At 40.4% G+C, this 15,834-nt stretch overlaps 1 pseudogene; it reads right to left on the bottom strand.

Annotated features, from left to right (window-relative positions):
* LOC145408705 (NADH-ubiquinone oxidoreductase chain 1 pseudogene) overlaps window positions 1-15,276 on the bottom strand; it is a 29,421-nt pseudogene extending 14,145 nt beyond the window's left edge.
* Window positions 15,277-15,834: the final 558 nt, after the last annotated feature.

Genomic DNA, 15,834 nt, shown 5'->3' on the forward strand with positions numbered 1-15,834 from the left:
AGCCTAGGTATATAGATAGATAGATAGTGGTGTGACACTTTATATCGATTGCTTCACAGAATACCACACACTGAGGACATAGTAGTATGAACAGTTGTACATATTTACGTATATAAAATTATAACTGTAGAGAAGTAGGATATGAAAGAGTTAAAATATGGGTAGTGTGTAGTGTTCAAACTGCACCATGAAGACACAGAACAGTATACATAATGTAAAAAAATAAATATATTTTAGTCTGCTGTTACAAATAAGAGCAGAAAACAAGACTCTGCCCTCTTGCTCTTCGTCGCGTGCCATTGAGAGTGACCTTCATGCGCCACCTCCCCTCTCACCTCTCACCACCAACCAGCCCACGCATAATTTGAAGAGAGTAACATCAAATTCTTTGTTTTTTTCAGCCATTCTGATCCATTTATGCATGTTTTGCCTGAATTCATAACACTTATTATTTTTTTCCCCCAAAATAACCCACCCCACACGGATGTCAAATTGGAAAGTAGCCCACCGTTTAAGGGTTAATCTTCACATCTCCATTCACAGTGTTAGCTAAAATGACATTAGCCTCACCTTTGTCATTTACCCGACATAGGGCACTTTCTATCAAAAGGCCATTTATTCTAATAGTCTCTTCTAATACAATGGCATTACAACTTTTTGGTTTAAACTTTATCATAACTTTCATGAATTATTTTGGTGGTAAATTCATAGTATATTTAATGCTTGCAGGGTGAGTGAGCGACTCATGATTGAGTTGCAGGTGAGTGGGTGAGAGAGGAGAGATAATGAGTGAAGGCTGCTCTAGGCACCCATTTTCTACGTGAGACTGTAAGTCAGACTCTATCTTTGTTTTGTGTGTAATTGTTCATGATGCTTTAGTTTTCTATAATTTTTGAGTCTAGTAACTGGAGATGAAATTTCCTCTATGAACTCACTGTCGAAGTTAATTCCATTGAAATGGGGCATAAACATTATATTTTGTGCCCTCATTGCATTAAAGCCAAGCAACATATTTGCTCTAATTGATAATTTTTCTACTACGTAAAAGGTAGTAGTGAATGATTTTCTGGTCTCTCTGAATTTGATGCCTAACTCAGTCATACAAATAACTGGTATTTCTTTACCATCCAAAGTGCATAATTCTAAATCAGACTCTTCCAGAAACGTCACTTTTCTTCTATTCCTAAAAGTTCTTTCTAACTCATCTTGTGTTTTAGAATTCACTGATGAACTTGAATCCAAAAATAATGAAATCTTTCCAACTTCACTGACAACAGTAACCAATATTCATTCATTCATTGCCAGACGCCATGTATCCCAAACGGGGTGGCCAAGGGCTTAGAGGTAATTGTTTTACAGGGAGGGGCACTAATCCTCCACCAACCCCACACACGTAGGGAGAACGTTATGCCAACAGCATTTGGTAGTCCCAGGTGGTCACCCATCCAAGTACTAACCAGACTCAACGTTGCTTAATGCTTTCATTTATTTGGTTGCTTTATGTGTTGTCATCTTTTGCGCTGGTACGGCCTTCCCCCGACTTATAGACAGATACTGATTTTCCTACTGTTTTACAGTCTGAGGTCCAGTGACTAACAGATTTGTGTTTCCTGCAGAACGGTTGAAACCTATTTGCCTTTTCCCTGTCTTCTTTATTCTTAATGTAACACTCAGATTTTGTGTGACCAGGATTTGCACAATAATAACATACTGTAACTCTCGAGTTTGACCTACGCGGTGATTTATTATTTTTTGTTGTTTCTATTGGCTGATATCTACTTGGACTACGGTCTGACTTTTGTGCCAGCCTTTTGCCCAGTGTGTGAGAATGAGTCATTGAGCTAACTTGACTGTTTGTTTTTACTCTGGTCGAGATTGTCTTTGGTCCTTGCCTAGACTTGACTTATTTATCCTTGCAACAATATGTGGTCCTTTCATCCCTATCGTATTGGCCTGTGATGTGTCAAGCACACGGGATTTGCTACAGTTTTATTCCACCTCATTAGTGAAATCAAGTAGGCACATGCCCGGATTATACGGTATTGTTTTGGCGATCTTGAGAACCCTTTCTGGCAATTTACACAGAGATGGTATGAACTCATTCATGTCATTGTTATGCACTGGTATCATATACCAAGGGCATAACTCATGGGAGGGGGAAAGGGGGACACGTCCCCCTGAACTTTTGAACTTGAGGGGGACGTCATAGGTTTCGTTACCCCCAAATTTTGAACCAGGGAGATGTGCATTTTTACCTACAAAATCTGAGAACTTACAGGGAAAAGTACGTTAAATGTAGCAACCACCGACAACTGGCAATCTCGTTCACTCACCATGTTTAATAAGTGTATGAGCACTGAATTGGACAGGTCCTGCACACGTCCAACTACAGTTACTGACCTCACCGCCCAGCCTGGGGCTCAGTTCGCCATACGACTAGACTTAGTATCATCGGTGCATCAGAATATAACTTGTTTGGACTTGCCCGTAGACCGTAGTGAGTGATTGTTGCAGGTTCGTGGCTTTTTTGTATTATAATGAGGTTAGAAAAAAACAGCATGTACTCGTGTCTTTTTTTTTTTTTTTTTTTTTTTTTTTAATGAGGTGTTACCTTTGTTACCTTTTTGCATGTTATTTTTGTAAATAATTTAGCTACGCAAATATTCAGTTAGTTTCATATTACATTTCATAAATACTGATATTGTGTGATGTTGGTAGATTAATGTGACTGCAGCAAGCTGTTTTTGCACGTTACTTTTCTAAAGAATTAGCTATGCAAATGTTTAATTAACTTTCATATTAAATTTGGCAAATAATAATACTGTGTGATGTTAGTAGATTAACATGATATCAGCAAGCTATTTTTTCATGGTACTTTTGTAAATACAGTAATGTAGCTACTTCAACAATTCGTTGATAAGTTTGATTAGCCAGTGAGTTCAAGCACTTAACACTGACGTTAGTATATGACCAAATACCTATCCCATATGGCCTCAAAAACATCTATAAAATTAGTCAAATCTCAAAAATTTTCTTGGGGGAGGGGAGGGGGTGCGTTGTACAGGCTCACTTCGCTCGCCACAGCTACCATACCTAATATCGTTATTTCTCCCCCCCCAACTTTGGGAAGCTAGTTTACAGTTAGGCATATTACCATTATCTGTGACCAAATCTGAGTTTTCTAAGCTAGCTAACAGGGTTCTCTTAATAGTGGAAACATCTGCCATTACTTCTCCTAGACCTGAGCTGGAGTGTGTTTGCCTTAGCAGGTACACAGTTTTATGTAATTCTGGGGCTATATCACCAAGAAAATTCCTGCCTTCAGGGAACTTCCTGATAAATTCTGTCCAAAATTCCTCAGATGTTAGAACTCACAACAGCTTGTTTGACTTGACCAAATTGCCAGCTGGGCAACGTTCCTCATTAATTCTAGCTGATAAAATAGCTATTTTTCCTTCGTATCTGGAATGTTTCTTCTAATGAAATAATGCTGACATTCATCTGTCACCATGTGGCTGTCGATTCTGTACCTCAGACCACCACTGTTTCTCCACTACTCGTTTAGTGAGCTGAATATTTACTCTGTCCAAGGTTGTATTTATTAGCACTTCATCACTAACACCCATACTTAGCCTGCACATATATAACTATCTATAAGATACTAACATTAAAACATTTCTCTCAACAGTATGGTAATATCAAGATACTTCACTTACACATATAAATGCATCATTCACTTAAATATTACCAACTTCACAGTGAGAGAATTACACAATCTGAGCTGACATACACGTATTTTTTAAGCTTAATTTTTCAAAAGAAATATGAAATGCGATTCAATGAGTAGAAAACGTTATGTTTTCAAGACCACCAAATTTACTGAGAGAAGAAATTGCATTAGCAATGCCTAATAGCCCTACACAAATGCAAGAGAACAATCACTAAAACGCAGATAACCAAACACAATCTGATACAGAAAAACAAACAGAAAACTTAACTCAAGGGACAAAAAACACACCACATTGAAGTAAGTAATGAAGTTAATTTTTCATTGTTTTCGAACGTGGAGAGTGAATTTCATAGAATTTTACCACACAGTTATTATAACCTAGATCATCGAGTACTAAGGCCAGCAAAAACACAATTATAAAATCCCCATAAACGACAATTGCAAGAAACGCCCCGTAGGTGGCTAACACAGATACAGCAAGCAGCAGTGCAGTACCATCTCCACAAAATCCCAATACTACCCCCCCCTCCTGGGGGTAGGATTTTTTTTCAAGAATACTCCCCCAGTATCCCTGCTTGTCGTAAAAGGCGACTAAAAGGGTTGGCAGAGGGTTAGTGCCCCTCCCCGGAAAACAACTAACTAAAAAAAAAAAAAACAATAAGCCTCGGACAAGGACTGACCAAACGATGACGACCAAGGACTAGACATAGGACATGGTTATCGGAACGTGGAATGTAAGGGGAGCAAATGATGAGGTGAAAGAGAGAGAGATTGTCCAGGTGCTTGAGGGTGCAAAAGTGGATGTATGTGGACTAACTGAAACAAAATGAAGAGGAGAAAGTGTGAGAGAATGGGAGTATGGATGGGGTATATGTGCAGGAGTAGGTGAGAATGAGAGGGCAAAGGAAGGAGTATGTATAGTTGTGAGTAAAAGATGGAAGAAAAGCATAAGACAGTACGGATCAGTTGGGTCAAGGATTGTGTGGGTAAAGTTGAAAGTTGGAATACAAATGTGGGCGATTGTGTGTGTCTGTGCGCCAACACAAGATCGTGCTAGAAGAGTGAGAGAAGAGTTCTGAACAAATGTAGAAATGTGCATGGAAAAGTTTGGAAGGAATGAGAGAGTGTTTTTGATCGGTGATATGAATGGTAAAGTTGGGAATGTGAGGGTGGATGGAATAGTTGGTGAGTGGGGTGTGCCTGCTGAGATAGATGAGAATGGGAGTGCGTTAGTGGACATTTGTGCTGGGAGGGGGTTGGTGATAGCCAATACCCTCTTCAGGCATAAAATGATCCACAGGTATACATGGCGAGTGATGAGAAGAATGGGTGGTGAACGAATGAAAGGAAGGCAATGATTGATTATGTGTGTGTGGCTGAAAGAATGCGAAGATGTGTAATGGATGCAAGAGCTTATAGAGGTTGGGGGAGTGGACTTTCTGACCACTACTTGGTGGTGGCCAGAATTAGGATTCAAGTAAGATGGAGGAATAGAAGAAGGGAAAGACGAGAGGAAGGAGTAGTTGCAAGGAGAGTGGAAAGGTTACAAGAGGATGAGAAAAAGGCAGAGTATAAGAGACAAGTGGAGGAACGATTGGGCAAATATGAATTGGAGTAGATGGGAGACGTGGAAGGTGTGTGTAGGATATTTACAGAAGAAATATGTGCAGCATGTGATGTGGTGTGTGGAAAGAAGAGTAGATGAAGGGGGGTGCAAGGAACAGCGTGGTGGACTGAAGAGGTGAAACAGGCTGTGGCACAAAAGAAGAAAGCATATAATGAATGGATGAGAAATAGGGGTGTGGAAGAAGTTGAGAGGCGGAAGAGAGAGTTATATGTAGAAAGAAAGAGAGAGGTGAAAAGATTAGTAAGAGAGAGTAAGAAGAGAGTGGATGAGGAATTTGGAAGGAATTTGAGTGTAAAGTGGAGGGACTGTAAGAAAATGTTCTGAAAAGAGGTGAAAAGAGTAAGACAGGGTGGAAGTGAAGTTAGCAGGGGAGTGAAAGATAAAAATGGTAGATTACTAGTGAAGAAGGGAGAAAAAGTGAGCAGATGGAGAGAACACTTTAAGGAATTGTTGAATATAGAGGATGGAAGTAATGCGAGTATAAGTGGCTGGAGAATGGCTGGGAGAAGGAGGGAGGTGAGAAGACAGGAAGAAATCAGTAGGATAGAAGTTGTGGAAGCAAAGAAGAAAGTTAAATCGGGGAAAGCCCCAGGAATTGATGGAGTGTATGGTGAAATGCTGAAGCATGGGGGAGAGATAGTAGCAGAATGGATGTGGAAGATGTGCAGATGTTATGAGTCCATATTATATTTACAAATCATACTAGGTAGATAGATAAATAGACAGATAGACAGCTCTATGCGAGCCTGGGAATGGGAAATGATCTTGCAAGTTACAAGGAGGAAAAGCTGACGACAGATTACGAAGTAGCCAGTCAGGAGATGATGCAGTTAGTTTGTCAGCGATACAGCAGGAGAACAAAGCCTAGTTGACCATACACACACATACACACATACTCACACACAGGCTTCTAGAACTTTCCAACCACAGTGAACACACGTGACACGACTCCTGTTTCACCAGAATTTAGGAAAGAGAGCTCAGAAGAAGAGAGGCCATAGAATCGGCAGGGTGTAGGGAGGAAGGCTTAGCAACTTGAGAGAGAGAGAGAGAGAGAGAGAGAGAGAGAGAGAGAGAGAGAGAGAGAGAGAGAGAGACAGGGAGATAGCTAGCGGGACTCTACTTTATACTTCGCTCTGTGTGAGAGACTTGTTAATATTTCCAAGACAAATAAAAATAGTCCCATACTATTCTTTACCTCTCCTGTCATTGCATGACAAATGGGAAAGAAGATTATCTACTTACAAAGCTACTCAAGTATAACAACCGCTCATCCACAAGTCTAATATATATAACTTCTCTACAAGTAACTACAAAGTCTTTTTATGACATTTGGTGGCAGCGGTGGGATACGAATCTCGTCTACAAATCAACAGTGAATTCCTACAAAATATCAAAATTGAAAACAAGAATACCTCTCACAACCAACAACTCACAACTAGCCTGATAGTATTCTCTCCAACCAGCCCCCTCCGTCTCCCCGATCATCATGCTGATGTAGAGGAGAAGAGGTCACATGACGCCTTGCAAGTAGTTTAACAAAGTATTGATACAAACAAGCTTGAAATTTCTACGACGAACCAACGAACTACAACCATCTACAATCAACTACAAGTAACAGCTCTACGATTCGTCTGTATAATCTTCTACACGCACCTACAAGTAGCGGCAGTCTTCATCCCACGAGTAAATCACAAGAGAAAAGGACCGAGAAAACATCAACAAAGAAAAACAAAACAAACAAACGAAGAATGAGACACGACTCATAACTCACAACTACCAGACCTCACCCCCCTCTCTCTGCTACATCCACCCATCCTCCACCGCTGACGCAGGAGTGAAGAGGTCAAGACGACAAAGCAAATACCAAGTCCATATTCACAACTCATCTTACTCACTCGTCTTCACTCAAGTTACTCATCGCTACTCATTCACTCACCACAGCTACCAGTGTGGGAAGTCGACGTCATCATGCGTGCTTGCTGAAAAGACGCCACGTCAGTGAACTCACCACCTGCACCATCACTAACACCATTCCCACCACGGTAAAAATTAGTGAGTTACATAGTTACTTCATTTATACAATACACAGTGATAGACAATAAGCTTCTGCACAAACATAGAAAATGTGCTGTATAGTTACAGCTTAAATACACATACTTACTTCAGTTATTTGCATAAATCAAACACTAAATAATCACCAACAATAAATATTCTACACTGTATATATTCATTCATTTATTATAACATTTATTTACTACCAACGAGTGTTACCATTTATACCTACATAAAATACGTGTTTCATACATACAGCTATACATTATTATATCTACAAAGTGATAAAGAAAATATACCATCACAGTTACTCAGTGAGCGATTAAAAGGACTGTATTAAACATTTATTAATTAAAGCTACCTAGTGGAAACATATAAATTAAGTTACAAGGTAAACTAGAGAAAAAAAAAATGGCCAACACAAATGACGTTAGCAAGAGTGAACATCTTCAACACAATCGTGAAGACAATGATTTCCACACAGTGCTGACACATATATTGGCCACGATAGGTACAAGTGAACAACAAGTCAGTGTATATAGTTAATACAGTATATAGTGTATATATTTTTTATATAAAATAACAAAATATGGGGCTATATAATATCATTTTCAGTAATATCTGTGTAATATAAACTAAACCTTAAAAAAGGATCCCCAAGGGAATTAACCAGCAATTATGCAACCATGAACAACACAGAAAAAGCATAGATAAACGAAGAAAAACAAACTATAGAAAATCAATACATAAAAAAAAAGAAAAAAAGAAAGAAAGAAAGAAAAAGAAATTGAGTAAGATCGCATAACAAACAAATGAAAATAAGTGTAAGTGTTACTACAAATGCCAAAATACCATATAAACTACAAACAAGAAAAGCAAATTGTTGTCTCCACAAGCAAGTGGCATGGCACATCATCACTATCATCGACCACAGCATGACCATATTAGGAAATTAATAGATTTTTTTTTTTGGTAGGTTACGATGAAGGAACTTATGCTATGGATTCTCCTCTACATAGCAAGTGGATATGCGCACTTAGACCCCCAACACATAGTACGACAAGGATGCCTCATAGCTCCAACGGCCACGACTACAATCGTTAAGGATGTCATGAGTACTGAAATAAGTCTAGATTACTTGTATGAATTACCTACTTATCTAGACAGACTTGCGACGCCGATGCATACTCTGGACTTCATGATAGGAAACTATGTTTCACAAGCACATAACACAAAGCGAGTGAATGAAATGGTAAAGTTAGCGAAATGGAAACTAGAACAGGCAAAGTCAACTATGTTCATCATGATCCAAGATCTCCCATCTTATGGAACGGAGGTACTGAGCGACAGGAACAACATCACACTTACTCGCCAAAAGCGCGGTTTGTTCGACCTGGGTGGCACAGTTCTTGGGAACATCTTTGGATTGGCTACAGAGGATGACCTTAAAGAAATAAACAACAAATTTAATAAGATAGCTCAGGTACTAACATACCAAGATAAATTCATCACAGGACAGAACTCAGCAATGAAGACAATTGTGAAAAATCTGAAAAAAGCAGAAAACATAGCTCTCGAGAGTGTAGATAAAATAAATGAAATGGAAGGAAACATTACACTTTTCCAACACTTCTCCATCATCACAGAACATATTGACACAATTCTACTACAATTAGAGAACACTAGAGATCATTTCAGGGCACTTATGCAAGGAATTTCGAATGCTGGTGATGGCAAGATCACAATTGACTTACTCCTAGTTCATGAGCTACGTCAGATAATTAGTCAAGGCATACATAAACATAAATTGAAGCCGTTGTTCCGCAGTAGAGAATTCATGCAATATTACCCATATTTAGAAGCAACACTAACACCAACATCAGTAGTAGTTCATGTACCATTCATAACTGAAGACCTGTTCACAGTATACCAAATACATCCCTTCCCCTATAAAAATAACAACACTTTGGTCATCATCAACATCAACACAGACACTGAACTCATCATGGTCTCCAAGAGACGGGACACTGTCACTTTCGCAAGTGAATCAACGATTGAACGAAAGTGCCGCACATCCTTACATGCTGTTCATCTTTGTCCTGCGTACATTTTCACGTTTCAGCCTACTGATACAGTCCCTTGTGAAATGGCTATCATCAGAAATGACAATATTCATCATCATTGCAACTTCACTTTTGCTCCAGATAAACTTGTACACCATCAACGCATTGGACACTCACAGTTTTTTTATTTCCCTCATAACACATCAGTTTACATAGTCTGTCCAGATATACCACCATCTCATACTTCAGCCTCAGGATTATACATAGCACCAGACTACTGTGCGGTATTTACACCAGCCATGTCTACGTTATCCACCATCAATCACTACGCCATTCTCAATCATACACACAAACATTTCCACCCACTGCCTGATATGGACTTAAACATGAGCACAAGTATTAAGTTGACTTCACCTAAGTTTGAAACTATGCAGCTGATCAATGAAACAATGAAGCCCTGGGAAGATATGAGTTTCAGTATGTTCAACCCATATTATGTGTATAGCCCAGCACCTACTGTCTTTATAATCTTCTGCATTGTATTTGCAGTACTGCTGTTCGCAATGCACAGAATGCATGCAAGAATTGCTAATTTGGAGTCAGTATTTAGTGGGGGAAGAGTTAACATCCAAGTTAACCCCCCTGAATGAAGTGTACATATTATGTATATTGTATTAATTATATATATATATATATATATATATATATATATATATATATATATATATATAAGAAAAAAATACAAAGAAGAATGACCCATGTATGGCATACCAGTACCATTATCTTTAACCCCTACACCTCGGGCATGTTTACCGATGTTTTGCGTGTGCCGCGGGGTTATTCGGGCTCCGACAGACTCTCAAAAAATATTTGCCAAAAATCAGTTATTAGTCCTTGAATATTAAAATTATATATGCTTATGGCACATACCTTCAACTTTCTCCTGGAATGTTTGTTGAGCCTTCGTCAGTTACCGTAGGACTTGTGGAGACCTCTGAAGTTGGGTAACGAAGTCTCCACTTTACACTTCCCGACAACCCGTAATATGATTACCACAGCCAGATATTAACACTATAAACACTACTCTATGATTTTCAAGTAGTTTGGGATCCATACTCCAAAAAAAAAAAAAACACTGTGAAAGCAATGAAAATTATGAGCGCGTCTGACCGCCGCACTTGCCCTAGTTCGCTCTTGGTACTCTGTCATTTATTATTCATAAAACCCCTCACACTTTATATTTCTATTACTATATAACACTTATATATATCTACAGTCTTTATCCATAAGTTTCCTTCAGTAGTATTAGTTTATTGTCACTGTAGGGATTCAATTTTTTTCAGTAAAATACGTAGCATTCACTTTCTCGTCCTGTATACTGGCATTGAGAGTGAATGTCAGTTTCATCTTCACTCTCATAACTCATAGTATTCAGGCATGCTATAGTGAAACTTTCACTTTCATTACTCCTAGGGTATATAATCGTATTCTTATAATACTACTCACTTACATTTCTATTTACGTTCTCTATTTTATTTACGTTCTTTACATTTCTATTTTATTTACACTGTGTTATGCACTGTCACTTGAAGTAACTTATAAAACTATTTTCCATTGTTCACGTATATTTACATTCATTACTTTCACTTGCTGTTTACACATTATTTACACATTATTTACAAGTCCACTTGCACTGTTTTACTCAATAGAAAGATCGTAGTCACTCTTTTATCAATTGTCAGCCCTTTACCTCTTTCCACATGAGGTTTAGTAGGGGGTAAAGTTCACAGGGCCCTTTGCATGGGGGTGAAAAAAGGCCCTGAAGTCAGCAAGAGGATGAGCCATACCTCCTCTTCGGAAGATGAGAGAGAACTGATAAAGGAAGGCCGGCCCGGGTTGAGGCCTACTTGGGGGTTATTCAGTGCTACCAATGTAGCTCTTGAAACAGGTATGTATTTCACTGAAATGATTGGCAGGAAATCTAGACAATACATTATAAATTAGGTAGTTCCAGGTGAATGTAAATATCACTTAGGCTTCTCCCTTCCCTCCTTATATGTATATTTATTACGAAAATAGATTATATGGCATATTTCAAGGGGAGAAAAACAGCAAAAATTAGCGAACGAGTGCACGTGAGGTACTGTCAAGTGATAATTAGGCAATTCCAGGTGTATGGCACTCTCACTTACCTTATTTCTTTCTTGTATGTATTATTTGGTATAAGAATAGGGCATAGGGCTTATTTCAATGGATGAAATCAGTGAAAAATTCCAGGGAAGATTTACTTAGCGTAGCACGGCCGGGCAGGCGAGAGGATAGTGTAATGGAGGAGGGGTAGGGAGGGGAGTCAAGAACGGGGAGAAATGGCTAAATTGTCAACAATGGATGGGAGTACAGATGAGATTAGGAGTGCTGACTAGTGTTGGACATTGGCAGTACTGATAGATGATACAAGCCCCCACTTGGAAGCCCGGGTGAATTCAAAATAATACAGAATCACAAAAGCGACGCCCCGCGGTATGATCCCTTGCTCCCAAGTGTCATGAAAGTGACGCCCCGCGGTTAAGGGGTTAATTGATATATCAATAACTCTTACCATAATCTTAATTTTAAACTATTTTTTTTTCTTGCATGTATGCATTTCACTACAATAACCCAAGTACATACTGTATTACAGTTAAATAATTTACTTTTAATGCATTTATTCAAATATGTATACAACTTGTTTAAAATGTAATATTACTGAATAATCACTATTTACTATAAATATTATATGTATACACTATTATAATCAATATTATGTACTAATAGATTAGCATGTGTCAAGGATAACTGCTGTCGGAGGACCTTCAGCTGCGTGGACCGAGCAATGTTATGAGTCCATATTATATTTACAAATCATACTAGATAGATAGATAAATAGACAGATAGACAGCTCTATGCGAGCCTGGGAATGGGAAATGATCTTGCAAGTTACACGGAGGAAAAGCTGACGACAGATTACGAAGTAGCCAGTCAGGAGATGATGCAGTTAGAGTGTCAGCGATACAGCAGGAGAACAAAGCCTAGTTGACCATACACACACATACACACATACTCACACACAGGCTTCTAGAACTTTCCAACCACAGTGAACACACATGACACGACTCCTGTTTCACCAGAATTAAGGAAAGAGAGCTCAGAAGAAGAGAGGCCATAGAATCGGTAGGGTGTAGGGAGGAAGGCTTAGCAACTTGAGAGAGAGAGAGAGAGAGAGAGAGAGCGAGACAGGGAGATAGCTAGTGGGACTCTACTTTATACTTTGCTCTGTGTGAGAGACTTGTTAATATTTCCAAGACAAATAAAACTACTCCCATACTATTCTTTACCTCTCCTGTCATTGCATGACAAATGGGAAAGAAGATTATCTACTTACAAAGCTACTCAAGTATAACAACCGCTCGTCCACAAGTCTAATATATATAACTTCTCTACAAGTAACTACAAAGTCTTTTTATGACACAGATTGGCCTGGGAGGAAGGGAGTGTCCCGGAGGATTGGAAGTCAGGTATAATTATTCCCTTGTACAAAGGAAAAGGGGAAAAAGAAATGTGTGGTAATCATAGGGGCATTTGTCTTATTAGTATAATAGGAAAAGTGTATGGTAGGATACTTATTGACAGAGTTAGAGAAAGGACAGAGAAATTAGTTACATTCTTAGATCTTTAGTGGAAAAGTTTCTAGAGAAGGGAAAGAAGTTGTATGCGGCTTTCATGGATTTGGAGAAAGCATATGACAGGGTGGATAGACAAGGATTGTGGAAAGTGTTAAGAATATATGGAGTAGATGGGAAGTTGTTGAATGCTGTGAAGAGTATGATGGTGCGAAGGCTGCAGTGCGTGTGGATGGTGAACTAAGTGAATTTTTCTCTTTGAAAGTTGGGTTGAAACAGGGATGTGTCATGTCTCCATGGTTGTTCAATCTGTACATGGATGGGGTAATAAAAGAGGTACAAGGTAGGGTAGTGGATGTTGGAGTGGCCCTGGTGAGAGAGGATAGTGTTTGTAAACTCCCTGTACTGTTGTTTGCAGATGATACTGTGTTGTTGAGTGAAGATGAAGGAGAGCTACAATGCTTGGTGGATGAGTTTGGGAGAGTGTGTAAGAAACGGAATCTACAGGTGAATGTAGGGAAGAGTAAAGTGATGGTCTTTGAGAAAGGTGAAGTCAGTGAATGTACAGCGAGGTTGGATGGTGAGGAATTGGAAAATGTGAGTAAGTTTAAGTACTTGGGTAGTATGATGAGTAAGGATGGAGGTTTGGAGGGTGAAGTGCTTGAAAGGGTACAGCAGGGAAGAAAGGTTGCTGGTTCTTTGAAAGCAGTGATAAGAAACAGGGAAGTGGCCATGGAAGTGAAAAAGTTACTACATGACAGTATTGTGATACCAACTCTAACGTATGGAAGTGAAGCTTGGACGTTGTTGGAAGGACACAAGTCAAGAGTGAGAGCAGTGGAAATGAGTTATTTAAAAGGAGCCTGTGGAGTCACATGGAGAGACAGGCTGACGAATGAAGATATAAAGGAGCGTTGTGGTGTTGATGTGGATGTGATAGGAAGCGTTATGAGGAACACACTGAGGTGGTTTGGCCATGTGGAGAGGATGGAGGGTGAAAGACTGACAAAGAGAGTGTATGTGAGTGAGGTGGAGGGGGGAAGAGGGAGGGGGGGCCGAGGATGAGATGGAGGGATGGGGTGGAGAGGTATATGGGAGAGGGGGCTGTGAGTCGGGAGCAGGGCAGTGAAATGACGGGGGACAGGGCGACTTGGAGGCGATTTGTTTGTGGCCACCCCAAACGGGATTGAGGCTTCTGGCAATAGATAGATAGTTAGAAAAATCTAACAAAATTTTGGTTGAAGGGAGATGTTGATGTTCTGGATTGTTGACCCACCTCAAAACGTCAGCATCGCTTGGACATCACTGCCTTCCTCCGTGGTGGTGAAGATTGTGGTAGTGGAGAAGAGTGGTGGCGGGGAAGAGTGATGGTGGAGAAATGGTGGCCAGTGTGGTGGAGGGTGATTCATTGACATGTTATACTGTTCTTAGCAAATGATGACACTATTTCGAGGCACTGATTCTCCCTAACCAAGACACTGCATTTATTCTTGCTTGTTTTCCTCCTCACTTTAGTCTCTCTCATTCGCTTGTGGTTAACTTGTACATCACAGAATTGTAGCTTATTGTTTGATCATAGAGCTTAAATCGTAGAGTTGCTTGTAGTTTCTCATAAATCGTGGAGTTGTGGTTGGGGTGATTAGGAATAGGGGCAAAGGTCAGCCCATCACTCGCCGAGGTAACATCACCACCGTTGCCGGTGGGACCAGCTCTCCACAGCAGCCGTACCAGCCAAGGGTCGGGCCTGTCCTCTCCATCTTGAGGGAGTGCCCTGTTCTGCCGACCAGGAGGTAGAGGCTCCTCCGCCCCTACGATACCGGCCGACGACCCTCCCTCCGCCACTACCTGGACCGGGGTTGTGCCCTTTTGTGACGACCAGGACCGGGCCTTCCCTCCGTGCTTCCACCTGCTGCTGCTGAAGAGTTGGGCGAGTTTATATCGCCCTTTCCACCAGGGGCAAGGGGGTTCAGGGCAGCGTCGGGGCGGTCTCCATCTGCGACTTCGTTGACACCCCCTACATCGGCGCCGTGTTTTCCTCCCTGAGCTTGCCGTCCCTCCCTGCCCTCCTCGACCAACGATCGTGTGCTTGTTTGCCCTCACCATCACACCTCCCCTTGCCTTCGTTGCCTTCTCGTCAGCCATTTGCCGGCCCCGCTACGCTCTCCTTGGAGAGCCACCTTCTGCCACTTCCCTGATGGGCTCTTTGTTTGTTCGTGCCCCACCAAGTGTGGGGCAAATATCACACAACAACAAAAATGCTCCGCCATCCCTTGCTCTCTGCTTTTCTTGTTCACTTCACTTCCTCACTTTGTTGGTTTCCTCACTCCGTATGTAGTTTCGTTTTCCCTGGTTCATCACCAATGTGGATTATGGCTGATAGTTGATTGTTCATTGTTGATTCCACCAAACGTCGAATTAGCTGCCCTTGTAGCGGTTTAGGAAATTCTGCTGCTTCATATAAAGTCATGAGGTATAGATTGATTGTAGTCGGTTCGTTTTCGTCACTGGCCACCACATGATGATGTATATTATCGTTATTATCATTCTGTAAGTGTCGTCATCCCACTGCTGCCAGTAAATGTCGATAGTCATAGCCAAGGTGTTGTTAAGTAGATAAAAAAGGTTATTTGGTTGTATCGTCGATGGGAGTGGCACCAGGAGAGACAGTAATCGTGAGGAGTTATAGAAGATGTCAGTGTA

This window comes from Coenobita brevimanus, chromosome 78, assembly GCF_032717465.1.
Source record: "Coenobita brevimanus isolate Jiangsu-jjx chromosome 78, ASM3271746v2, whole genome shotgun sequence".
Taxonomy (NCBI): Eukaryota; Metazoa; Arthropoda; class Malacostraca; order Decapoda; family Coenobitidae; genus Coenobita; species Coenobita brevimanus.